The sequence below is a fragment of the Arachis stenosperma genome, chromosome 7, assembly GCF_014773155.1.
Source record: "Arachis stenosperma cultivar V10309 chromosome 7, arast.V10309.gnm1.PFL2, whole genome shotgun sequence".
Classification (NCBI taxonomy): domain Eukaryota; kingdom Viridiplantae; phylum Streptophyta; class Magnoliopsida; order Fabales; family Fabaceae; genus Arachis; species Arachis stenosperma.
Genome location: NC_080383.1, coordinates 12221409 through 12247618, shown reverse-complemented (window position 1 = coordinate 12247618; position 26210 = coordinate 12221409). Strand labels below are relative to the sequence as shown.

The following is a 26210-nucleotide window of genomic DNA, read 5'->3' as shown; positions in this document are numbered from 1 at the left end:
CAAGGCCATAACCATGGAGGTTGAGGCCGAATTAGAGGAGAATGGGAAGGCATTGAATGCGAGTGAAGAAGCCTTCACTGGGCATTCAATGTCCACCAGCCCAGAACCAAAGGAAACCATAAAGACCATTGAGGTTCCTTTGAATGTACTTCTGCAGTGCATAAGTTCTGATGACTACTCATCCTCAAGTTAAGATGAAGACACTAGGGAAGATCAAGTTGCTCGGTACCTAGGAGCTCTTATGAAATTGAATGCCAAGTTATTTGGTACAAAGCCTCTGGAGGAAGAACCTCCACTGCTCACCAAAGAATTCCATGCTTGGGTTCAGCAAGAGCTACCTCAGAAGCTTTCATATCCTGGACGCTTTTTGATTCCTTGTACCATATGCTCTATGACCTTTGGAAAGGCTTTGTGTGACCTAGGGTCAAGTATTAACCTCATGCCACTCTCTGTAATAAAGAGGTTGGGAATCCTTGAGGTACAAGCTGCACACATCTCACTAGAGATGGCAGATAAGACCATGAAGAAGCCATACGGCTTAGTGGAGGATGTCATGGTTAAAGTTAAAAACCACTACATCTCTGCAAGCTTCATTGTCTTGGACGTTAGACAGGATGAGGATGACTGTGTCATCCTTGGAAGACCCTTCTTAGCTACAACAAAAGCCTTGATCAATGTAGCTAAGGGAGAAATGGTTTTCCAATTAGGAGAGGACTACATCTTATTCAAGATGTCCAATCCTAATTTTCCCTCCAACAAGAAAGAGACAACTATGCAACACCTAGTGTTCCAACCCTCTCTTTCTGTGCAAAGCTTTACGGAGCCCCCAGACATCAATTCTAAGTTTGGTGTTAGGCATCCCTCAACAAGCTCTAAGCACAAAGGTACAAAAAAGAAAGTACCTAAAGGTTAGAAGGACAAGAAAGTTCCTACTGAAGGCCTCTCACCTGGCATGAGAGTTGTCTTCACTAAGAAGCCAGCCTTACCACATACAGTGAGCTGTGTCCTATCTTTAGATTATATAGAACTCATTCATGAGAGAACATGCAGAAAATTCACTGTTAGGGGCGAAAATCTAAGCCCATACTCACCTCCGTAAGGAGACTAAAGGTCAAGCTAGTGACGTTAAAAGAGCGCTTGTTGGGAGGCAACCCAACCTTACTCAACCATGTTTATTTTCTTTATTTGGTTTTTCTTTTCAGTTGTTAGAGTCATGATCATGTGCATCAGTCAAGGGACAGAATTCACAGCAGTGAAAACAGAACGCTCTGGATGGAGTGTCAAAGTTGAACACCAGTGAGAAAGCCCTCACTGGGCGTTCAACGCTTCAAGAGGAGAGCATTGCTGGCGTTGAATCCCAGCCAGAGAGCAGCCCCTGGACATTCAAACGCCAGTGTAGAGAAGCAGAGAATCTGGAATTTTCTAGCCTCTCAAGACTAGTGGGACCCACAACATCTTTCACCCGCCCTACCTACCCCCACCTACTTTCACACTTCCCCATACACACTTCCCCATAAACCCTAGCTCAATCAAATCCATACCATTTCCCCACATCCATCATAACTCCCACCTACCCCTACCCACTTCAAAATCAAATTTCCCACCCAAAACCTACCCTATGAACGAACCCTAGCCCTACCCACTCCTATAAATATCCCTCTCCATCACCCTTCATACACACACCTTTCATACACTAATACACCTCACAAGGCCGAGTCCTCTCTCTCCCTCTCCCTCTCTCTATTTTCTTCTTCTTCTACTCCATTCTTCTTCTTTCTTTAATTTTGCTCGAGGACGAGCAAAGTTTTAAGTTTGGTGTTGGAAAAGCATAGCTTTCCTTCTTTCTATTACCATTCATGGCACCCAAAGTTGGAGACTCCTCTAAGAAGAAGAAAGGAAAGGCAGTAGCTAATCCCTCTGAATCTTGCGAGATGGAAAGATTCATCACCAAAGCCCGCCAAGACCACTTCTATGAAGTAGTGGCTAAGAAGAAAGTGATCCCCGAGGTCCCTTTCATGCTCAAGAAGAATGAGTATCCAGAAATCCGAAGAGAGATCCGGAGAAGAGGTTGGGAAGTCCTAACCAATCCCATCCATGAGGTTGGGATTCTCATGGTGCAAGAGTTCTATACTAATGCATGGGTTACCAAAAACCATGACACTAGTGTGAACCCAAATCCAAGGACTTGGATCACCATGGTCCGAAGAAAAATCTTAGATTTCAGCCCAAAAATTGGAAGGTTGGCATTTGATGAACGGATTCTTGCGTGGTCTAGAATTTTACAAATAAGCTCTCGTTGTAAGTATAGCTTCTAAACCAACAAAAATTCTTTCGTACAAAAACTTATTTGTCACTAAAGCAAACCCAATAAATTTTATAACCGAAGTATTCAAATCTCGGGTCGTCTCTCAAGGAATTGTAGGGAGGTATGATTTATTATTGGTTATGGAAAAGTATCTTTTGGGTTTATTTTGAAAGGTTTGAACAAGGAATTTAGATGGCAAGAAAATAAATTAATAACTAGAAAAATTCTTGGCAAGGTAAGAGAACTGGAAATCCCATCCTACTTATCCTTATCAGTTATGATGAGAATTGTTTATTGCTCCTACTTAGTTAACCGTTACTAAATAAAGGAAAGTAAAGTGGACTAATCAATTTGATTCCTCAAATCCTAGTCAACTCCTATGGAAAGACTAGCGTTAGAGGAATCCAAATCAATCAGCAAATTCCAATTTTCAATCAACATCTGAGTTTGATAACTCAAGTGTCACCAATTACTCAACCAAAGCCAAAGGGGGAAAAATCCAAATTATTTATATCATAAATAAAAGAAAACAATCATAAATCTGAAATACCTCAAATTATATTAAATATAAAATCAAATCTAATATGAGAATTCATAAATCAAAGTAATAGAATAAATGAAAATAGAAGAGAAACCAGTGTAAAGGAACATTGAACCTGGAATGAAGAAGAAATCCTAATCCTAAAAGAAATCCTAAATCCTAAAAATTAAGAGAGAGGAAAGAGCCTCTCCCTCTAAAAAAAACTACATCTAAAACTAAAATTGTGAATAATGAATGTTGTCTCATGAATGGATGCATTCTCCCACTCTATAGCCTCTAATCTGTGTTTTATAGGCTTGGATTTGGGCTGAAAAAGGGTCCAGAAATTGCTAGGGGCGAATTCTGTAACTTTCTGCATGTGGCGTCCATCACGCGTGCGCGTGGGTCACGCGTGCGCATCATTTGGAAGTTTTCCTTGTCACGCGTACGCATCAGTCACGCATACGCGTCGCTCGTGCTTTGCGCTAGGTATGCGTCCGCGTCGTCCACGCATGCGCGTCACTTGGGTTCTGCGTGAGTCACGCGTCCGCGTCGTCCATGCGTGCGCATCGCTGCCATTTCCTTCAAAACTTCATTTTCGCGCGTTCTTTCCACTTTTGCATGTTTCCTTCCTATTTTCTAAGCCATTCCTGTTCTATAAAGCCTGAAAATACTCAACACACGGATTACGACATTGAATGGTAATAAAGGATAATTAAAATTAATAATTTTATGGTCTAGGAAACATATTTTCACATATATTAAGGAATAAGGACGAAATTGTAAAACCATACAATTTATATGAATAAGTGAGCAAAGACTTGATACAAACCACTCAATTGAGCATAATATAAATCATAAAATAGTGATTTATCAATCTCCCCACACTTAAACATTAGCATGTCCTCATGCTAAGCTCAAGAGAACTAAAAGAGTGAAGAGGAATGGTAGGATGTATGAAATGCAACCTATTTATATGAATGCAAATACATGAAAAATGCTTTTACCTACTTGGTTAAAAGTAAACAAATCCTTCAAGAAGAAATATGAACTGGATCTCACTAATTCAAATCATAAAATAAGGTACAAGTAAACTTGCAAAAGAAAATAGCTCATGAAAGCCGGGGGCCAACTTGGTGAGTGTTTGGGCTGAGCTTCCTAGCTTTCACGTGCTTGTGCTATTCCTGGAGTTAAACGCTAGTTTGGGTGCCAGTTCTGGCGTTTTATTCCAGCTTTGGTGCCAGTTCTGGCGTTTTACTCCAGAAAAGGGTCTCTGGGTGGCGTTTGGACGCCAGTTTGGGCCATCAAATCTCGGACAAAGTATGGACTATTATACATTGCTGGAAAGCCCAGGATGTATACTTTCCAACAAAATTAAGAGTGCACCAATTGGGCTTCTGTAGCTCCAGAAAATCTACTTCGAGTGCAGGGAGGTCAGAATCCAACAGCATCAGTAGTCCTTTTTTTCAGCCTTTGAATCAGATTTTTGCTTAGGTCCCTCAATTTCAGCTAGAAAATACCTGAAATCACAGAAAAACACACAAACTCATAGTAAAGTCCAGAAATTTGATTTTTGCATAAATAATAATAATAATATACTAAAAAGTAACTAAAACCTATTAAAAGCTACCTAAAAACAATGCCAAAACGCGTAATTATCCGCTCATCACAACACCAAACTTAAATTGTTGCTTGTCTCCAAGCAACTGAAAATAAAATAGAATAAAAAGAAAAGAATATACAATAAATTCCAAAATATCAATGAAGCTTAGCTCCAATTAGATGAGCGGGACTAATAGCTTTTTGCTTCTGAACAGTTTTGGCATCTCACTTTATCCTGTGAAGTTCAGAATGATTGGCATCTATAGGAACTCGAAATTAAGATAGTGTTATTGAGTCTCCTAGTTCAGTATGTTGATTCTTGAACACAGTTACTTTATAAGTCTTGGCCGTGACCCTAAGCATCTTATTTTCCAGTATTACCACCGGATACATAAATGCCACAGACACATAATTGGGTGAACCTTTTCAGATTGTGACTCAGCTTTGCTAAAGTCCCCAGTTAAAGCTGTCCAGAGTTCTTAAGCACACTCTTTTTTCTTTGGATCACGACTTTAACCACTCAGTCTCAAGCTTTTCACTTGAACCTTCATGACACAAGCACATGGTTAGGGACAGCTTGATTTAGCCGCTTAGGCCAGGATTTTATTCCTTTGGGCCCTCCTATCCATTAATGATCAAAGCCTTGGATCCTTTTACCCTTGCCTTTTAGTTTAAAGGGCTATTGGCTTTTTCTTCTTGCTTTTTTTTTCGCCATTTTTTTCGCAAGCTTTGTTTTTCACTGCTTTTTTTTTGCTTCAAAAATCAATTTTATGATTTTTCAGATTATCAATAACATTTCTCTTTTTCATTATTCTTTCAAGAGCCAACAATTTTAACATTCATAAACTTCACTATAAAAAATATGCACTGTTCAAGCATTCATTCAGAAAGCAAAAAGTATTGTCACCACATCAAAATAATTAAACTAATTTTCAAGATAAATTTCAAAATTACGTACTTCTTGTTCTTTTGTAATTAAAAACATTTTTCATTTAAGAAAGGTGAAGGATTCATGGAATTATTCATAGCTTTAAGACGTAGATACTAGACACTAATGATCATGTAATAAAGACACAAACATAGACAATACATAAAGCATAAAAATCGAAAAATGGAAAATAAAATAAACAAGGAGATTAAAGAACAGGTCCACCTTAGTGATGGCGGCTAGTTCTTCCTCTTGAAGATCCTTTGGAGTGTTGAGCTCCTCTATGTCTCTTCCTTGCCTTTGTTGCTCCTTTCTCATAGCCTTTTGGTCCTCTCTAATTTCATGGAGGATGATGGATTGCTCTTGGTGAGGTCCATGAGTGGGCTCTCTTGTTTGCTATATCCTCTTTCTAGTGATGGGCTTTTGAGATGAATATCTCCATCTCCCATGACTCGAAGTTGGAAGCAACTGCTTTTCCTTACCTCTTCCTAGAGGTTTCTCTGGCCTTAGGTGTTATTAATGGTTATGGAAAACAAAAAGTTGAGTTTTTCCACACCAAACTTAAAAGCTTTGCTCATCCTCGAGCAAAAGAAGAAAGAAAAGATTAGAGGAAGAAGAGATGGAGGTGATGGAGTTGTGTGAGTGGGTGGGTTTTATGGAAAATAGTGGATGGATGTGAGTGGTAAAGAGATAATGGGGAAGAGGGAAGGATTTGATAGGTGTTTGGGGAAGGGTGTGAAGAGGAGAGAGAGAGAGTAGGGGTTGGTGGGGATTCTGTGGGGCCCACAAATCCTTAGGTGTCAAAAAATTCTCATCCCTGCACCTTTCTGGCGTCTAAACGCCCTCTGGGTTCCTTTTCTGGCGTTAAATGCCAGTCTGCTGCCCATTTCTGGCGTTAAATGCTAGTCTGCCTGCCAATTTTGGCGTTTAACACCCAGAATGTTGCCAGGATGGGCGTTTGCTATCCTTACTGGCGTTTAAATGCCAGTAGGCCTATCCTCATGGGTGTGCTATTTTTGATGCTGTTTTTGATTCTGCTTTAATTATGCAGCTGTTTTTGTGACTCCACATGATCATCAACCTAAAGAAAACATAGACATAGATAAATAAAATTGGGTTGCCTCCCAATAAGCGCTTCTTTAATGTCAATAGCTTGACAGGACTGAGCTTTAATCTAGTCTCAGTCTTGAGCTTTCTTGCTCAACATTACTTTCAAGATAATGCTAGATTCTCTGTCCATTAACAATAAACTTTTTGTCAGAGTCAATATCCTGAAGCTCTACATATCCATATGGTGACACACTTGTAATCACATATGGTCCCTTCCACCGGGATTTCAATTTCCCAGGGAACAATCTGAGCCTAGAGTTAAACAGCAGAACCTTCTGTCCTGGCTCAAAGACTCTAGATGACAGCTTCTTGTCATGCCACCTTTTTACTTTCTCCTTGTAAATTTTAGCTTTTTCGAAAGCATTGAGTCTAAACTCCTCTAGCTCATTCAACTGGAGTAATCTCTTCTCTCCAGCTACCTTAGCATCAAGGTTTAAGAACCTAGTTGCACAGTAGGCCTTGTGTTCTAGTTCCACTGGCAGATGACAGGCTTTTCCAAACACAAGCTGGTATGGAGAGGTCCCTATAGGAGTCTTGAATACTGTTCTGTATGCCCATAGAGCATCATCCAAGATTTTTGCCCAATCCCTTCTACAGGCACTTACAGTCCGTTCCAGGATTTGTTTTAGTTCTCTATTTGAGACTTCAGCCTGCTCATTTGTCTGTGGATGATACAGAGTCGCCACCTTGTGGTTAATTTCATATCGGACCAAAGCAGAGTCAAGCTGTTTATTGCAGAAATGAGTGCCTCCATCATTGATCAGTATTCTAGGAACACGAAATCTGCTGAAGATATGTTTCTGAAGGAATTTCAGCACTGTCTTAGTATCATTAGTGGGCGTTGCAATTGCCTCTACCTACTTGGATACATAGTCTATTGCACCGGAATGTAAGTGTTTGAGTATGATGGTGGGAAAGATCCCTTGAAGTCAATGCTCCATACATTAAATAATTCAATCTCTAAGATCCCTTATTGAGGCATGGCATAACCGTGAGGCAGATTACCAGCTCTCTGGCAACTATCACAGTTATGAACAAACTCTCGGGAGTCTCTATAGAGAGTAAGCCAGTAGAAGCCACATTGGAGAACCTTAGTGGCTGTTCGCTCACCTCTGAAATGTCCTCCGTATTGCGATCCATGGCAATGCCATAGGATCTTCTATGCCTCTTCTCTAGGTACACATCTACGGATTATTCCGTCTGCACATCTTTAAAAGAGATATAGTTCATCCCACAAGTAGTATTTGGCATCAGAAATCAATTTCTTTGATTGCTGTTTACTGTACTCTTTGGGTATGAATCTCATAGCTTTATAGTTTGCAATGTCTGCAAACCATGGTACTTCTTGAATGGCAAAGAGTTTCTCATCCGGAAAGGTTTCAAAGATCTCAATAGGAGGGAGGGACACTCCTGCTACTGGTTCTATCCAGGACAGGTGATCAGCTACTTGGTTCTCTGTCCATTTTCTGTCTCTTATTTCTATATCAAACTCTTGCAGAAGCAATACCCATCTTATGAGTCTGGGTTTTGAATCTTGCTTTGTGAGGAGATATTTAAGAGCAGCATGATCAGTGTACACAATCACTTTTGATCCTACTAAATAAGATCTGAACTTGTCAATGGCATAAACCACTACAAGTAACTCCTTTTCTGTGGTTGTGTAATTCTTCTGTGCGTCATTCAAAACACGGCTAGCATAATAAATGACATGCAGAAGTTTGTTATGCCTTTATCCCAATACTCCACCAATGGCATGGTCACTGGCATCATACATTAGTTCAAATGGTAATGTCCAGTTTGGTGCAGAAATTACTGGTGCTGTGACCAGCTTAGCTTTTAGAGTCTCAAACGCCTGCAGGAATTCTGTGTTAAAGACAAAAGGTGTATCAGCAGCTAGCAGATTGCTCAGAGATTTTGCAATTTTTGAAAAATCCTTTATAAACCTCCTATAGAATCCTGCATGTCCTAGAAAACTTCTAATTGCCTTAACATTGGTAGGTGGTGGTATCCACCTCTATTCCCTTGTTTGAAATTTTGTGCCCAAGGACAATTCCTTCAGTTACCATGAAGTGACATTTCTCCCAGTTTAAAACTAGGTTAGTCTCTTGGCACCTTTTCAGAACAAGTGCTAGATGGTCAAGACAGGAGCTGAATGAGTCTCCAAATACTGAGAAGTCATCCATGAAGACTTCCAGAAATTTCTCTACCATATCAGAGAAAATAGAGAGCATGCACCTCTGAAAGGTTGCAGGTGCATTGCACAGACCAAAAGGCATCCTTCTGTAGGCAAATACTCCAGATGGACATGTGAATGCCATTTTCTCTTGGTCTTGGGGATCCACTACAATTTGGTTGTAACCTGAGTAGCCATCCAAAAAGCAGTAGTAATCATGACCTGCTAATCTCTCTAGCATATAGTCTATGAATGGTAAAGGAAAATGATCCTTTCTGGTGGCTGTATTGAGTCTTCTGTAGTCAATACACATACGCCACCCTGTAACTGTTCTTGTGGGAACCAGTTCGTTCTTCTCATTATGAATCACTGTCATGCCTCCCTTATTTGGGACGACTTGGACAGGGCTGATGACAAGTCATCATATACCCATTTTTCAAGCTAATTTCACTTGTTTTATTAGTCTTTATGCACTTTCTTGCATCCAAAGTAAGTGATTTGGAGTGAAAATGCATAACTTCTTTAAATCAAACAACCACCATGAAATTAATGTTAACTCATGAGGTTTAAGCTGAATTTAATTGATTTTTAATTGATTTATAAGCCTTGTGAATTTAGTGATACTTTGAGTGGTTGTTTTGGTTTATTGTAGGTGAAGAAAGAAAGAAAAAAGGAAAGCGTGGCCCAAGAGAGAAAAAGTGTGGCGCATGGAAGGGAGGAAGCAAGCATTGCCCTCCACAAGGGCACACTGCCCTCAAGGAGGGTAACATAAGGAAGCAATCTTTGAGAGGGAACACTGCCCTGCCTTCCTCAAGGGCGGAGCACAAATTGGTGCCATGGATCAAAGGGAGCAAAAATTCTGCCCTGCCCTCCTCAAGGGCAATATCGGGCTCATCAAAGGAATTAATTCAAGGGAGAAGCTCACCAATGCTTGCCACAAGGATCGAACACGGCACCATGAGGAAGCAAGGAACTAAGCCTTACTTTGGTGCCAAGAAAATCAAGGAAAAGAGGTAGCGTGCGCGTCACCCGAGTTTCGAACGCGGAGCTTCAGCCTTGGCACATTGTCCTGCCCTCCACAAGGGCAGGGCAGCATTTTGGTGATGCACACACGCGCACAAGACTGGCGCACCAAGGAGCTTCGGCAGCAACATAGCGCACGCACGGGCAACAAATCTGGCGCACCAAAAATTTCTGCCCTGCCCTCCACAAGGGCAGGGCAGCATCCTGCAGCACCAACTCGCACACCACGCTCGCACCAAGGCCGTACGCATCAATTCCTGCCCTGCCCTCCACAAGGGCAGGGCAGCCTCCTTGAAGCAACTTTTCTTGGGCTGAAATTGGATTAAAAATCCAATAAAATTCATTTCTTCACCAAATCAAAAGCCTATCCAAATTCCAAAATTCAAGAATAGAAAGTGTATAAATAGGAGTTAGTTTGATGTAATTTGGACTTTCTTTTGGAGCTTTGAATCTTGACTTTTATTTTGGAAATTTTGAATTCTCTCTGGGAGACTTCACTGAGATTTCTGATAATTGGGGAGGAGAATTGATCTCTCTTCTTCCTTGTTCTTGCTTGAGCATTTTTACTTTTCTTGTTTGAGTCTTGGGTGTTAAGAATTGAGGAAATTCTGTCTCAATCTCCACTCAAGAACTCTTTAATTTCTTTTCTGCATAATTAAGTTCAATTACATTCCCTTTACTGTTTCTTCTTCAATTTCTTGTTAATTGCTTTGAGAATTTGGATCTGGGAAGGCAATTGAGATCTAGACTTTGCTATCTAGTCTCTGGAGTCCTGAGATCACATTTTCCTTTTGGTTCTTCTGTGAACCTCTGCTGCAATTCAATTCCATCCTCTGTTTGAATTTTAAGTATTTCTAATTCATCTTCTGCTTTATTACTTGCTGCAATTTAATTTCCATTGCTTAAATTCTGAAATGCCAATCCTCAAATCCCTTTTCCTTATTGCAATTTATATTTCTTGCTCTTTAAGTTACTGCAATTTACATTTCTTGCACTTTAAGTTTCAGTCATTTAATTTCTTGTTCTTTAAGATTCAGCTCTTTTACTTTCAGTTTTCTTTAATTTCTGCAATTTATCCCTCTCCCTTTACATTTCCTGTTGTTTACTTACTGTTGGATACAAAACACTCAACCAATACTTGATTCGCTTGACTAAATCAACCACTAAACTAAAATTTCTCAATCCTTCAATCCCTGTGGGATCGACCTCACTCATGTGAGTTATTATTACTTGATGCGACCCGGTACACTTGCCGGTGAGTTTTATGTCGGATCGTTTTCTGCACATCAAGTTTTTGGCGCCGTTATCGGGGATTGAAATAGATTGACAATGATTAAGTGAAGTGGAGGTCTAGATCAAGCACTTTTTCTTTTCTGTTTCCTTATTTTTTTAACACACTATCTGTTTGAATTTTTGCTCAAACTAACTAAAAATTCATTCTAGCAATAGATTGAATTTTCATTGGTTTTCTGGATCTGTGTGTTTCTTATTGTGTGTTTGTATGTCAGGTACAGGAAGAGCCTCCCCTATTCTCTCTGAAATTGACCAAAGAACTCTTCAAAGAATAAGAAGAGCTGAAAGAGGGAAGAACGTCATTGGAGAGGAAGAATCTGAGGAGGAATTCCAAGAAATGGAAGGAGATCCATCAAATCCCAATCAACCAGAAGGAGGGGCCAACAATAACCCACAACAAAGAATAGTACTGGCTTCCTACACATTTGCAAATGCTAGACACTGTGGGAGTAGCATTCTTACCCCCAATGTCAATGCAAACAACTTTGAACTAAAGCCACAGCTCATCACACTGGTCCAAAACAACTGTTCTTTTGGAGGAGGGCCATTGGAGGATCCGAATCAACATCTATCTACCTTTTTAAGGATTTGTGACACTGTCAAAACCAATGGTGTGCCTCCTGACAGTTACAAGTTGCTGCTCTTTCCATTCTCTCTCAGGGACAAAGCCACTCAATGGCTAAAAACATTTCCAAAGGAAAGCATCAACACTTGGGATGATTTGGTGAGCAAGTTTCTTGCCAAATTTTATCCCCCTCAAAGGATCATAAGATTGAAGACTGAGGTGCAGACATTCACTCAAATGGAGGCTGAAAATTTATATGAAGCATGGGAAAGATATAAGGCACTATTGAGGAAATGTCCACCAGAGATGTTTACTGAGTGGGATAAGTTGTAGAACTTCTATGAAGGACTTACTCTGAAAGCTCAAGAAGTACTTGATCATTCAGCTGGAGGCTCATTACAACTCATGAAAACTACAGAGGAAGCTCAAAACCTCATTGATATGGTGGCTAACAACCAATATTTCTTTGCCCACCAAAGGCAACGCCAACCATCACAAAGAAGATGAGTAATAGAGTTGGAAGGAGTGGATTCAATTCTAGCTCAGAACAAGATGATGCAGCAGCAGATTCAACAACAGTTTGAGCAAATGGCCAAAAGAATTGATGGCCTGCAAGTAGCATCAGTGAGTGCCACAAGCCAACCATCAACCACATGGGTGCAAAATGAAGAAACCCAAGAGGAGCAACAGCAAGAGCAAGTCCAATACATGCACAACCAAAATCCTGGAACAAATGAAGTCTATGGTGATACTTACAATCCCTCTTGGAAAAACCATCCCAACCTCAGATGGGGAGACAACCAAAATCAAAGCCAACAACCATGGCAAAGAAACTCAAGTCAGAATAATTGGAAAAGCACAAACCACAACCCCCAGCCAACCACTAACCAAAACACATACAGAAAACCACAAAATAATTACCCCAACTCTAACCATCACCTACCCAATAACCACCCAACTAACCAAAACACTTATCATCATCCACCAACACCCCAAAACCAACCAATTTCACAAGAATCTCAGAGGATCACTAATCTAGAGCTGCTCATGGAGAAAATGATGAAGAACCAAGAATTGACAACAAAAAACCAAGAAGCTTCCATGAAGAACTTAGAAAGGCAGATTGGACAAATCTCCAAACAGATTTCTGTTGAAAAACCATCAAGCTCACTACCAAGTGACACCATTCCTAACCCAAAGGAAGAATGCAAAGTCGTGCAATTAAGGAGTGGAAAGATATTAGTGGATGGCAACCAAGGAGCAACTAAGGAACTTTTGGAGAATAACAAAGAGTCAACAGGGAAAGATGAAGCTAACAACAAGGACATAACAAGCAAGAATGTCCCAGAAAAGCTCACAGAAGAAAACAACCAACCAAAGAACTCAAAAAAGGGAAAGCAGATCATGGAAGAACCAAATCCAAGACAACATCAAGTGGAGAAGAGCTTAACACCACCACTACCGTATCCCCAAAGATTCCACAAAGAGACAAAGGATCAGTATTTTCACAAATTTCTTGAGACTTTCAAGAAGCTGGAAATCAACATACCTTTTGCTGAGGCATTAGAGCAAATGCCTCTATATGCCAAATTCTTAAAGGAGCTCATCAACAAGAAAAGAAGTTGGAAGGAGAAGGAGACTGTAATGCTTAGTGAAGAATGCAGTGCACTAATCAAAAAGGGGATCCCTCCCAAGCTTGAAGATCCTGGAGGTTTCTTCCTACCCTGCACTATTGGAAGCTTATTCATCAACAAGGGGATGTGTGACTTAGGAGCAAGTATAAATCTAATCCCATCTTCTTTAGTGAAAAAGCTTGGCATAGAAGAGGTGAAACCAATACAGATGTCCTTGGAATTGGTGGACCAATCAGTAGTATATCCTAAAGGGTTGATTGAGAACCTTTTAGTTAAGGTTGACAAGTTCATCTATCCGGCAGATTTTGTGATCCTAGATTCATCAGAGAATGAGAATGACTCCATAATACTTGGTCGACCATTTTTGGCCACTGCTAGAGCCATTGTAGACATAGAACAGGGAGAGCTAACCCTCAAGATGCATGAAGAGAGCATTATCTTGAAAGTGTTTCCAGAATCACAAAGTAAGGAAGAAACAAGCAAGAAAAGTGACTATCTTCCAGGACAAGCACTCAGCAACACAATAGAACAGAAGAGTGAGCAGGTACAAGGAGTGGAAGGAATTCAAAAAGAGGCTAGGCTGATAAACAAAAAGGGAGGAATCACAACTCGAGTCACTGTCAAAGAAGACAGATCAACAAGGAAGAAAAAGAAGAAAAACAGGAAGAAGGCTTACAAAGGGTGGAAGAATAAAAAATTTCCAACTGAAGGATTTTCCAAAGGTGATAAAGTACAATTAGTGTACCAACAGCTGGGAACAGAAGATCATTACACTGTCAACCAAGTACTCTCTCTTGAGCACATTGAAATTAAGCATCAAGACACACAGAGAAAGCTTACAGTGAGAGGGGACAAGTTGAGACATCACCAACATCAACCACCTTAAAGGGAGTTCAATGTCAAGCTAGTGACAATAAAAGAGCGCTTGTTGGGAGGCAACCCAACCTGAGGTAGTTTTTTTTTCATAGCTTTTTCAATAAAATGTTGAATAATTGGTATGCATTGCAAGGAGCTAAGTTTGGTGTTGCACACCAAAACAAATTAAGGGAGAATGAAAGATTCTAAGTTTGGTGTTCCACCAAAAATCTCATTTAAAAACACATCCTCACCTTTTGCAAAGTGCTAGCTCTAAGCAGTCAAACAAATTTTTCAACTATTTAATTGCTTTCTAGCTTTAATTCCATAACCTTTAGCAAGGACACAGGGTTTCACATATGGTTAACTTGTTGCATCCGAGACAGTGGCAAACAATTAAGTTTGGTGTTCTCACACCAAAATAAATCCAAGAGCCACACTCAATTTATGCATACTAACCATGCAATTAAGGGCTTGAGAAGCAAGCAACTTTGAGAATTATGCAGGACATGAGTCAACAATTAAAGATATTGTGCATCTTAACTCAAAGAAAACACAACAGAAGGAAGAATCAAAGGGCTGCAACTTCAAAGGTTGTATCTAAACTTAATCCTTGCTGCTGTGTATTGTTTTGAACATGGGAACCATTATATATCCTGCTAAAGTGTTTATTTAGTTGCAAGTGAAGTTGCTTGATTAAGAATGCTAATCTGCATGAAGCTTGTCATTCATAACCGAGCTGAATTTTTGCTTTGTTTCCCATATGCTTGAATAAAAGAGAATTGTTTGAATTGAAAAGTAAATATCCAATGTTGCATAAGTAGAATGGAAGTCAATGGTGGTATATGTGTTTGATTAAATGCATAACTCATGAAATAATTGCTGCATAGTATCATTTTCATTGAAGTGTGAGCTAGCTTGCTGTTATGAAGGTTCCTATCAATAAAGAAAAAGCCCTTGAGAACAAAAATAAAATAGAAAGAAAAGGAAGAAGAAAAAGCCAATATGGCAAGAAAAACAAAGAATTAAGGCTGGACACCAATAGCTTGGACCCGAGGACACATGCCTGTGGTGTTCTTGTACTAGGATATGCTTGGATAAGTAAATTCTAAGGGGTATTTTAAAACCCGGTCACTTAGATCAACTGATTTAGGATGGCCAATTGAAAGTCCACAATAAAGAGCAACCTAGATATAGAACATTTAGTTATCCAAAGAGATGCTGGGCATCAATGATCCTAGGAAGAAGTAGTGAGCCATGTGTCTGTGGTGGAAGATGTTGATTTAAAAATAAAGCCAAAGGCTACTACTACAACATTAGACACCAAGCCTTCAAGAAAAATAAGCTTGATAAGCAACATGAGAAAAGAAAAGTTAGCAAGGGAGCAAAGAAAGAATAAACCTTATAACAGCAAGTTTAGCAAGCCTTTGAGGAAGAATGTATATTATGTAACAGCAACAATAATTGAGTTATCATTATCTGCATAAAAACCCCATGAATCAAATTTTGCTATATGCCTAATAAGGATATGTTTTCTTTTCTTGTTCATTTCATTTTCTCTTAGTTTTGATGCTTGCTTGGGGACAAGCAAGATTTAAGTTTGGTGTTGTGATGACAGGTCATCATATACCCATTTTTCAAGCTAATTTTACTTGTTTTATTAGTCTTTATGCACTTTCTTGCATCCTAAGTAAGTGATTTGGAGTGAAAATGCATAACTTCTTTAAATCAAACAACCACCATGAAATTAATGTTAACTCATGAGGTTTAAGCTGAATTTAATTGATTTTTAATTGATTTATAAGCCTTGTGAATTTAGTGATACTTTGAGTGGTTGTTTTGGTTTATTGTAGGTGAAGAAAGAAAGAAAAAAGGAAAGCGTGGCTTAAGAAAGCGTGGCCCAAGAGAGAAAAAGTGTGGCGCATGGAAGGGAGGAAGCAAGCATTGCCCTCCACAAGGGCACACTGCCCTCAAGGAGGGCAACATAAGGAAGCAAACTTTGAGAGGGAACACTGCCCTGCCCTCCTCAAGGGCAGAGCACAAATTGGTGCCATGGATCAAAGGGAGCAAAAATTCTGCCCTGCCCTCCTCAAGGGCAATATCGGGCTCATCAAAGGAATTAATTCAAGGGAGAAGCTCACCAATGCTTGCCACAAGGATCGAACACGGCACCATGAGGAAGCAAGGAACTAAGCCTTACTTTGGTGCCAAGAAAATCAAGGAAAAGAGGTAGCGTGCGCGTCACCCGAGTTTCGAACGCGGAGCTTCAGCCTTGGCACATTGCCCTGCCCTCCACAAGGGCAGGGCAGTATTTTGGTGATGCACACACGCGCACAAGACTGGCGCACCAAGGAGCTTCGGCAGCAACATAGCGCACGCACAGGCAACAAATTTGCCGCACCAAAAATTTCTGCCCTGCCCTCCACAAGGGCAGGGCAGCATCCTGCAGCACCAACTCGCACACCACGCTCGCACCAAGGCCGCACGCATCAATTCCTGCCCTGCCCTCCACAAGGGCAGGGCAGCCTCCTGGAAGCAACTTTTCTTGGGCTGAAATTGGATTAAAAATCCAATAAAATTCATTTCTTCACCAAATCAAAAGCCCATCCAAATTCCAAAATCCAAGAATAGAAAGTGTATAAATAGAAGTTAGTTTGATGTAATTAGGACTTTCTTTTGGAGCTTTGAATCTTGACTTTTATTTTGGAACTTTTGAATTCTCTCTGGGAGACTTCACTGAGATTTCTGAGAATTGGGGAGGAGAATTGATCTCTCTTCTTCCTTGTTCTTGCTTGAGCATTTTTACTTTTCTTGTTTGAGTCTTGGGTGTTAAGAATTGAGGAAATTCTGTCTCAATCTCCACTCAAGAACTCTTTAATTTCTTTTCTGCATAATTAAGTTCAATTACATTCCCTTTACTGTTTCTTCTTCAATTTCTTGTTAATTGCTTTGAGAATTTGGATCTGGGAAGGCAATTGAGATCTAGACTTTGCTATCTAGTCTCTGGAGTCCTGAGATCACATTTTCCTTTTGGTTCTTCTGTGAACCTCTGCTGCAATTCAATTCCATCCTCTGTTTGAATTTTAAGTATTTCTAATTCATCTTCTGCTTTATTACTTGCTGCAATTTAATTTCCATTGCTTAAATTCTGAAATCCCAATCCTCAAATCCCTTTTTCTTATTGCAATTTATATTTCTTGCTCTTTAAGTTACTGCAAGTTACATTTCTTGCACTTTAAGTTTCAGTCATTTAATTTCTTGTTCTTTAAGATTCAGCTCTTTTACTTTCAGTTTTCTTTAATTTCTGCAATTTATCCCTCTCCCTTTACATTTCCTGTTGTTTACTTACTGTTGGATACAAAACACTCAACCAATACTTGATTCGCTTGACTAAATCAACCACTAAACTAAAATTGCTCAATCCTTCAATCCCTGTGGGATCGACCTCACTCATGTGAGTTATTATTACTTGATGCGACCTGGTACACTTGCCGGTGAGTTTTGTGTCGGATCGTTTTTCGCACATCAAGGGCTCACCCAGGGACTATCAGAAATAGGATAAATAATCCCATCCTCTAGTAATCTAATGACCTCTTTCTGCACCACCTCCTTCATTGCTAGATTCAGCCGCCTCTGTGGTTGAACCACTGGCTTAGCATCATCCTCCAATAGGATCTTGTGTATGCATCTGGCTGGGCTAATGCCCTTAAGATCACTTATGAACCACCCAAGAGCTGTCTTGTGCGTCCTTAGCACTTGAATTAATGCTTTCTCTTCCTGTGGCTCTAAAGCAGAGCTTATGATTACTATAAAAGTATTATTCTCTCCCAGAAATGCGTATTTCAGGGATGGTGGTAGTGGTTTAAGTTCGGGTTTAGGAGGCTTCTCCTCTTCCTGAGGAGTTTTCAGAGGTTCTTCTGTTTTCTCTGGTTCCTCCAGATCAGGTTAAACATCTTTAAAGATGTCTTCTAGCTCTGATTCGAGACTTTCAATCATATTAATCTCTTCCACCAGGGAGTCAATAATATCAACGCTCATGCAGTCACTTGATGTGTCTGGATGCTGCATAGCTTTGACAGCATTCAACTTGAACTCATCCTCATTGACTCTCAGGGTCACCTCTCCTTTTTGGACGTCATTGAGAGTTCATCCAGTTGCTAGGAAAGGTCTTCCTAGAATGAGAGTTGCACTCTTGTTCTCCTCCATTTCCAGCACTACAAAGTCAGTGGGAAAGGCAAATGGCCCAACCTTGACAATCATGTCCTCAATTACGCTTGATGGAAATTTAATGGAGCCATCAGCAAGTTGGAGACATATTCTGGTTGGTTTGACTTCGTCAGTCAAGCCAAGCTTTCTGATAGTGGATGCAGGGATTAGGTTGATACTTGCCCCAATATCACATAGAGTTGTCTTCGTACAAGCACCCTCTAATGTGCATGGTATCATAAAGCTTCCAGGATCTTTAAGCTTCTCTGGTAAGCTTTTCAGAATGACTACACTGCATTTTTTAGTGAGGAAAACTTTTTCAGTTTCTCTCCAATCCTTCTTATGACTTAATATTTCTTTCATGTACTTAGCATAAGAGGGTATTTGCTCAAGTGCCTTTGCAAACGGAATCTTTATTTCAAGAGTCCTGAGATAGTCTGCAAAGCGGGCAAATTATTTATCCTGTTCCGCTTGGCGGAATTTCTGAGGATAAGGCATCTTAGCTTTGTATTCTTCAACCTCAGTTGCTGCAGGTTTATGTCCTATAGAAGTGGTTGGAGACGCCTACTAAAGGGAGCTGTTATCAGCACTTGTAGGTGTCTGACCGCTTACTGGTATTTGAACGCCAAAACTGGCAGCTGAATGGGTGTTTAACGCCAGGTTGCTACCCTTTTCTGGCGTTTGAACGCCAGCATTGTATGCAGAGTGGGCATTTAATGCCAGGTTGCTGCCCTTTGCTGGCATTTGAATGCTAGAACTAGCAGCTAAATGGGCATTTAATGTCAAGTTGCTGCCCTTTTTTGGCGTTTGAACGCCAGAACTGGCAGCTGAATGGGCGTTTAACGCCAGGTTACTGCCCTTTTCTGGCGTTTGAACGCCAGAATCATTCCTCTTCGGGCTCTTATTGTCCTCATAGTGATTTTGGGCAGGGGCTTGATCATCCTCTGCTAGTTGTTCCTTTCTTGGCTTCTTGCTTCCTTGAGTTGAGGCATTCAATGTCTTTCCACTCCTCAGATGAACAGCTTGGCACTCTTCTATTATTTGTTTAGATAATTGTTGTCTTGTCTGATCCAATTGTGCTTCTATATTCTTGTTAGCATTTTGAGTGTCTTGTAGCATCTCTTTAAATTCTGCTACTTGTTTTGTTAGAGCAAGTAATTGCTGATTGAGTTCAGCAACTTGTTCTGGAGGACTAAGTTTAGTGGATACTACTTTAGCCTCTTCTTTCATGAAGGACTCACTACTTAAGTACAGATGCTGATTTCTAGCAACTCTATCAATGAGCTCTTGAGCCTCCTCAATTGTCTTTCTCATGTGTATAGATCCTCCAGCTGAGTGGTCTAAAGATATCTGGGCCTTTGCTGTAAACCCGTAGTAGAAGATGTCCAACTGCACCAACTCTAAAAATATTTCAGAAGGGCATTTCCTTAGCATCTCTCTGTACCTCTCCCATGCATCATAAAGAAATTTATTATCCTCTTGTTTAAAGCCTTGGATGTCTAGTGATGAGCGGATAATTTATACGCTTTTTAGCATTGTTTTCATATAGTTTTTAGTATGATTTAGTTAGTTTTTAGTATATTTTTATTAGTTTTTAAGCAAAATTCACATTTCTGGACTTTACTATGAGTTTGTGTGTTTTTCTGTGATTTCAGGTATTTTCTGCCTGAAATTGAGGGACCTGAGCAAAAATCTGATTCAGAGGCTGACAAAGGACTGCTGATGTTGTTGGATTCTGACCTCTCTGTACTCGGAATAGATTTTTTGGAGCTATAGAAGTCCAAATGGCACACTCTCAATTGCATTGAAAAGTAGACATCCAGGGCTTTCCAGAAATATATAATAGTCCATTATTTTTCATGAGTTTAGATGATGCAAACTGGCGTTCAACCCCAGCTTTCTGCCCTATTCTGGCGTTAAACGCCAGAAACAAGTTGCAATCTAGAGTCAAATGCCAGAAACAAGCTACAAACTGGCGTTTAACTCCAAGGAAGACCTCTACACATGAAAGTTTCAATGCTCAGCCTAAGCACACACCAAGTGGGCCCAGAAGTGGATTTCTGCATCGTTTACTTATTTCTGTAACCCTAGTAACTAGTTTAGTATAAATAGAACTTTTTAATATTGTAATAGGGATCTTTGGATGAGCTTTTGGAACATCTTTGATCATTTTTAGTCCTTAGACATTGGGGGCTGGCCTCACGGCCATGCCTACCCTATTTTTACTTATGTAATTTCAACGGTAGAGTTTCTACACACCATACATTAAGGTGTGGAGCTCTGCTGTTCCTCGAGTGTTAATGCAAAGTACTACTATTTTCTATTCAATTCATGCTTATTATTATTTTAAGATATCCATTCGCACACAAGAACATGATGAATGTGATTATTATGTGACACTCATCACCATTCTCACTTATGAACGTGTGAATGACAACCACTTCCGTTCTACATGAAGACAAGCTTGAATGTATATCTCTTGGGTTTCTAATCAATAATTCACATCAACTCCCCTCTGACAATGGGGCATCTAAATCAAAGATTGGAACCTTTGTGGTATAGGCTAGAATCATTTGGCAGCATTCCAGAGATCCGAAAAGTCTAAGCCTTGTTTGTGGCATTCCGAGTAGGATCTGGGAAGGGATGACTGTGACGAGCTTCAAACTTGCGATTGTAGGGCGTGGTGACAGACGGAAAAGGATAGTAAATCCTATTCCTACACAATCGAGAACCAACAGCTGATTAGCCATATGATATCTGTGCATGGTATTTTTCATCCGAGACGAGCAATCCGACAGTTGATTAGCCGTACAGAAATTGTAGAGGACCATTTTCACTAAGAGGACGGGAAGTAGCCATTGACAATGGTGACACCCAATATACAGATTGCCATAGAAAGGAGTATGAAGGATTGGATGAAGGCAATAGGAAAGCAGAGATTCAGAAGGAACAACACATCTCCATACGCTTATCTGAAATTCCCACCAATGAATTACATAAGTATCTCTATCTTTATTTTATGTTTTATTTATATTTTAATAATTAAAACTCCATAACCATTTGAATCCGCCTGACTAAGATTTACAAGGTGACCATAGCTTGCTTCAAGCCGACAATCTCCGTGGGATCGACCCTTACTCACGTAAGGTTTATTACTTGGATGACCCAGTGCACTTGCTGGTTAGTTGTGCAAAGTTGTGAAAAAGAGTTGAGATTACAATTGTGCGTACCAAGTTGTTGGCGCCATTGTGTATCACAATTTCGTGCACCATCCAGCCTTAGCTGTGTCATCCTTTTTGGAGGCAAATATTAATTCAGGAATTTGTCTGATAACTGTTTCCATGTTCTTATGCTGGCCTTGGGTTGGTTGTTTAACCATCTCTTAGCTTGGTCTTTTACAGCAAATGGAAACAGCAATAATCTATAGACATCCTGATCCACTTTCTTATCACGTACTATGTCAACAATTTGTAAGAACTGTGCCAGAAACTCAGTAGGTTCTTCCTGTGGAAGACCGAAATACTGGCAATTTTGCTGCACCATGATAATGAGCTGAAGATTTAACTCAAAATTACAGGCTCTGATAGAGGGTATACATATACTACTTCCATATGAAGCAGTAATGGGGTTAGCATATGACCCCAGAGTCCTTCTGGATTGTTCATTTTCACTTAGGTCCATGATGGAGAAAGGGAGATGATGTGAATTGCAAATAAACAATTTTTCTCTCTTTTTTTTTTGAAAACCGACAATTTTTTCTTGCTTCAAGCCGACAATCTTCGTGGGATCGATCCTTACTCACGTAAGGTTTATTACTTGGACGACCCAGTGCACTTGCTAGTTAGTTGTGCAAAGTTGTGAAAAATAGTTGAGATTACAATTGTGCATACCAAGTTTTTGGCGCCGTTGCCGGGGATTGTTCGAGTTTGGACAACTGACAGTTCATCTTGTTGCTCAGATTAGGTAATTATCTTCTTGTTTTAACCATTATTTTATTTTCAAAAAGTTTTCAAAAATCTTTCAAAATTTTTATTCTTTTTCATTTTTCTAAAAATAATTTTCAAAAAATCCAAAAAAAATTTATAAAATCATAAAAACAAAAATATTTTGTGTTTCTTGTTTGAGACTAGTGTCAATTTTTAAGTTTGGTGTTAATTGCATATTTTTAAAATTTGTGCATTTTTCGAAAAACTCATGCATGGTGTTCTTCATGATCTTCAAGTTGTTCTTGATACGTCTCCTTGTTTGATCTTGAAATTTTCTTGTTTTGTGTCTTTTGATGTTTTTCATATGAATTTTTGAATTCTTAGAGTCTAAACATTAAAAAGTTGTAAGTTTGGTGTCTTTCATGTTTTTCTTTTCTTGAAAATTTTCAAAAATAAATCTTGATGTTCATCTTGATCTTCAAAGTGTTCTTGGTGTTCATCTTGACATTCATTGTGTTCTTGCATGCATTATTTGTTTTAATCCAAAATTTTTATGTGTTGAGTCATTTTGTGGTTTTTCTCTTTCCTCATTAAATTCAAAAAATCAAAAATATATCTTTCCCTTATTTCTCTCATAAATTTCGAAATCTTTGGGTTGACTTAGTCAAAAATTTTTAAAATAAGTTGTTTCTTGTTAGTCAAGTCAAGATTTCATTTTTAAAAAAAAATCTTATCTTTTCAAATCTTTTTCAAAAATCAAATCTTTTTCATTTTTTTCTTAATATTTTCGAAAATTTTAAAAATTGATTTTCAAATTCTTTTTTTAATTTCATTTCAAAATTTCAAAAACTTTACTAACAACTAATGTGATTGATTCAAAAATTTGAAGTTTGTTACTTTCTTGATAGGAAAGGTTCAATCTTTAAATTCTAGAATCATATCTTTTAGTTTCTTGTTAGCCAAGTAATCAATTTTAATTTTAGAAATCAAATCTTTTCCAAAATAAATTTTAATCATATCTTTTCAAACATATCTTTTTTTTCAAATCATATCTTTTTCAATCAAATCTTTTTCAATCATATTTTTTTCAAAAATTTGATTTCAAAAATCTTTTCTAACTTCTTATCTTTTCAAAATTGATTTTCAATTCTTTTTCAATTAACGAATTGACTTTTTATTTGTTTTATTATTTCTTATCTTTTTCAAAACCACCTAACTACTTTTCTCTCTCTAATTTTCGAAAATCACCTTCCTCTTTTTCAAAAATCTTTTTATTCAACTAATTGTTTTAACTTTTAATTTTATTCCTTTTCTTAATTTTCGAACTCTACCAAAATTTTAAAATAAAAACAAAAATATTTTTCTTTTTTCTTAATTAAAATTTTAATTTTCTTCTCTCTCTCATCTCTTTCTATTTATTTATTCATTTACTAACACTTCTCTTCATCTTAAAATTCGAACCCTCTCTTCCTCTCTGTATTCGAATTTTTCTCTTCTCCTTCTTCTATTCATTTCTTCTTCTACTCACATAAAGAAACCTCTATATCTGGGTAAAGAGGATCCCTATTATTTTCTATTCTCTTCTTTTTCACATGAGCAAGAACAAGGATGAGAACATTCTTGTTGAAGCTGATCTGGAACCTGAAAGAACTCTAAAGAGGAAGCTAAGAGAAGCTAAAACACAACACTCTGAAGAGAACCTTACTAAAATTTTCGAAAAAGAAGTAGAGATGGCCAAAACCAATAACAATGGTGGAGGTGCAAGGAAGATGCTTGGTAACTTTACTGTAACAAATTCCAACTTCCATGGAAGAACCATCTCAATCCTTGCCATTGGAGCAAACAATTTTGAGCTAAGGCCTTAATTAGTTTCTCTGATGCAATAGAATTGCAGGTTTCATGGACTTCCATCAGAAGATCCTTTTCAGTTCTTAACTGAATTCTTGTAGATCTGTGATACTATTAAGACCAATAGAGTTAATCCTGAGGTCTATAAGCTTATGCTTTTCCCTTTTGCTATAAGAGACAGAGCTAGAACATGGTTGGACTCTCAACCTAGAGATAGCCTGAACTCTTGGGATAAGCTGATTACGGCTTTCTTAGCCAAGTTCTTTCCTCCTCAAAAGCTGAGCAAGCTTAGAGTGGATGTTCAGACCTTCAGACATAAAGAAGGTGAATCCCTCTATGAAGCTTGGGAAAGATACAAGCAACTGACCAAAAAGTATCTTTCTGACATGCTCTCAGAATGGACCATCCTGGATATATTCTATGATGGTCTGTCTGAATTGTCTAAGATGTCATTAGACCATTCTGCAGGTGGATCTATTCACCCGAAGAAAATGCCTGCAGAAGCTCAGGAACTCATTGACATGGTTGTAAATAACCAGTTCATGTACACTTCTGAAAGGAATCTTGTGAGTAATGGGACGCCTCAGAGGAATGGAGTTCTTGAAATTGATGCACTGAATGCCATATTGGCTCAAAACAAAATGTTGACTCAACAAGTAAATTTGATTTCTCAGAGTCTGAATGGATTGCAAAATGCATCCAACAGTACTAAAGAAGCATCTTCTGAAGAAGAAGCTTATGATCCTGAGAACCCTGCAATGGCAGAGGTGAATTACATGGGTGAAGCCTATGGAAATACCTATAATCCTTCATGGAGAAAATCATCCAAATTTCTCATGAAAGGATCAACAAAAGCCTCAACAAGGCTTTAATAATGGTGGAAGAAACAGGTTTAGCAATAGCAAGCCTTTTCCATCATCCTCTTAGCAACAGACAGAGAATTCTGAGCAGAGTCCCTCTAGCTTAGCAAACATAGTCTCTGATCTATCTAAGGCCACTCTAAGTTTCATGAATGAAACAATGTCCTCCATTAGAAATTTAGAGGCACAAGTGGGCCAGCTGAGTAAAAGAGTCACTGAAACTCCTCTTAGTACTATCCCAAGCAATACAGAAGAGAATCCAAAAAGAGAGTGCAAGGCCATAACCTTACTTGGTGTGGCCGAACCTAGAGAGGAGGAGGAGGACGTGAATCCCAGTGAGGAAGACCTCATGGGACATCCTCTGGACAAAAAGGAGTTCCCAATTGAGGAACCTAAGGAATCTAAGGCTCATCTAGAGACTATAGAGATTCCATTAAACCTACTTCTGCCATTCATGAGCTCTGATGACTATTCCTCCTCTGAAGAGGATGAAAATATTACTGAAGAGCAAGTTACTAAGTACCTTGGAGCAATCATGAAGCTGAATGCCAAGTTTTTTGGTAATGAGACTTGGGTGGATGAACCCCCCTTGCTCACCAATGAACTGAATGACTTGGTTAGGCAGACATTACCTCAAAAGAAATAGGATCCTGGTAAATTCTTAATTCCCTGTACCATAGGCACCATGACCTTTGAGAAGGCTTTGTGTGACATGGGGTCAGGCATAAACTTAATGCCACTCTCTGTAATGGAGAAACTGAGAATCTTTGAGGTACAGGATGCCAAATTCTCATTAGAGATGGCAGACAAATCTATGAAAAAGGCTTATGGACAGGTAGAGGACGTGCTAGTAAGGGTCCAAGGCCTTTACATCCCTGCTGATTTTATAATCCTAGACACTGGGAAGGATGAGGATGAATCCATCATCCTTGGCAGACCTTTCCTAGCCACAGCAAAAGCTTTGATTGATGTTGACAGAGGAGAGTTGATCCTTCAACTGAATAAAGACTACCTTGTGTTTAAAACTCAAGGATCTCCCTCTGTAACCATAGAGAGGAAGCAAGGAAAGCTTCTCTCAATGCAGAGTCAAACAAAGCCCCCACAGTCAAACTCTAAGTTTGGTGTTGGGAGGCTACAACCAAACTCTAAGTTTGGTGTTGGGAGGCCCCAACAATGCTCTGAACATCTGTGAAGCTCCATGAGAGCTTACTGTCAAGTTATTGACATTAAAGAAGCGTTTATTGGGAGGCAACCCAATTTTTATTTTTCTATGTTATTTTCTTTTTTTTAGGTTGATGATTGATGATTAGAATTCACTACCCCTTTTAAAAATTTAGTGAATCAGTTCTTTTGGCAAGCGCA

At 39.1% G+C, this 26210-nt stretch overlaps 1 pseudogene; it reads right to left on the bottom strand.

Annotated features, from left to right (window-relative positions):
• LOC130939396 (uncharacterized) overlaps nucleotides 1-26210 on the bottom strand; it is a 125646-nt pseudogene that overhangs the window by 74871 nt on the left and 24565 nt on the right.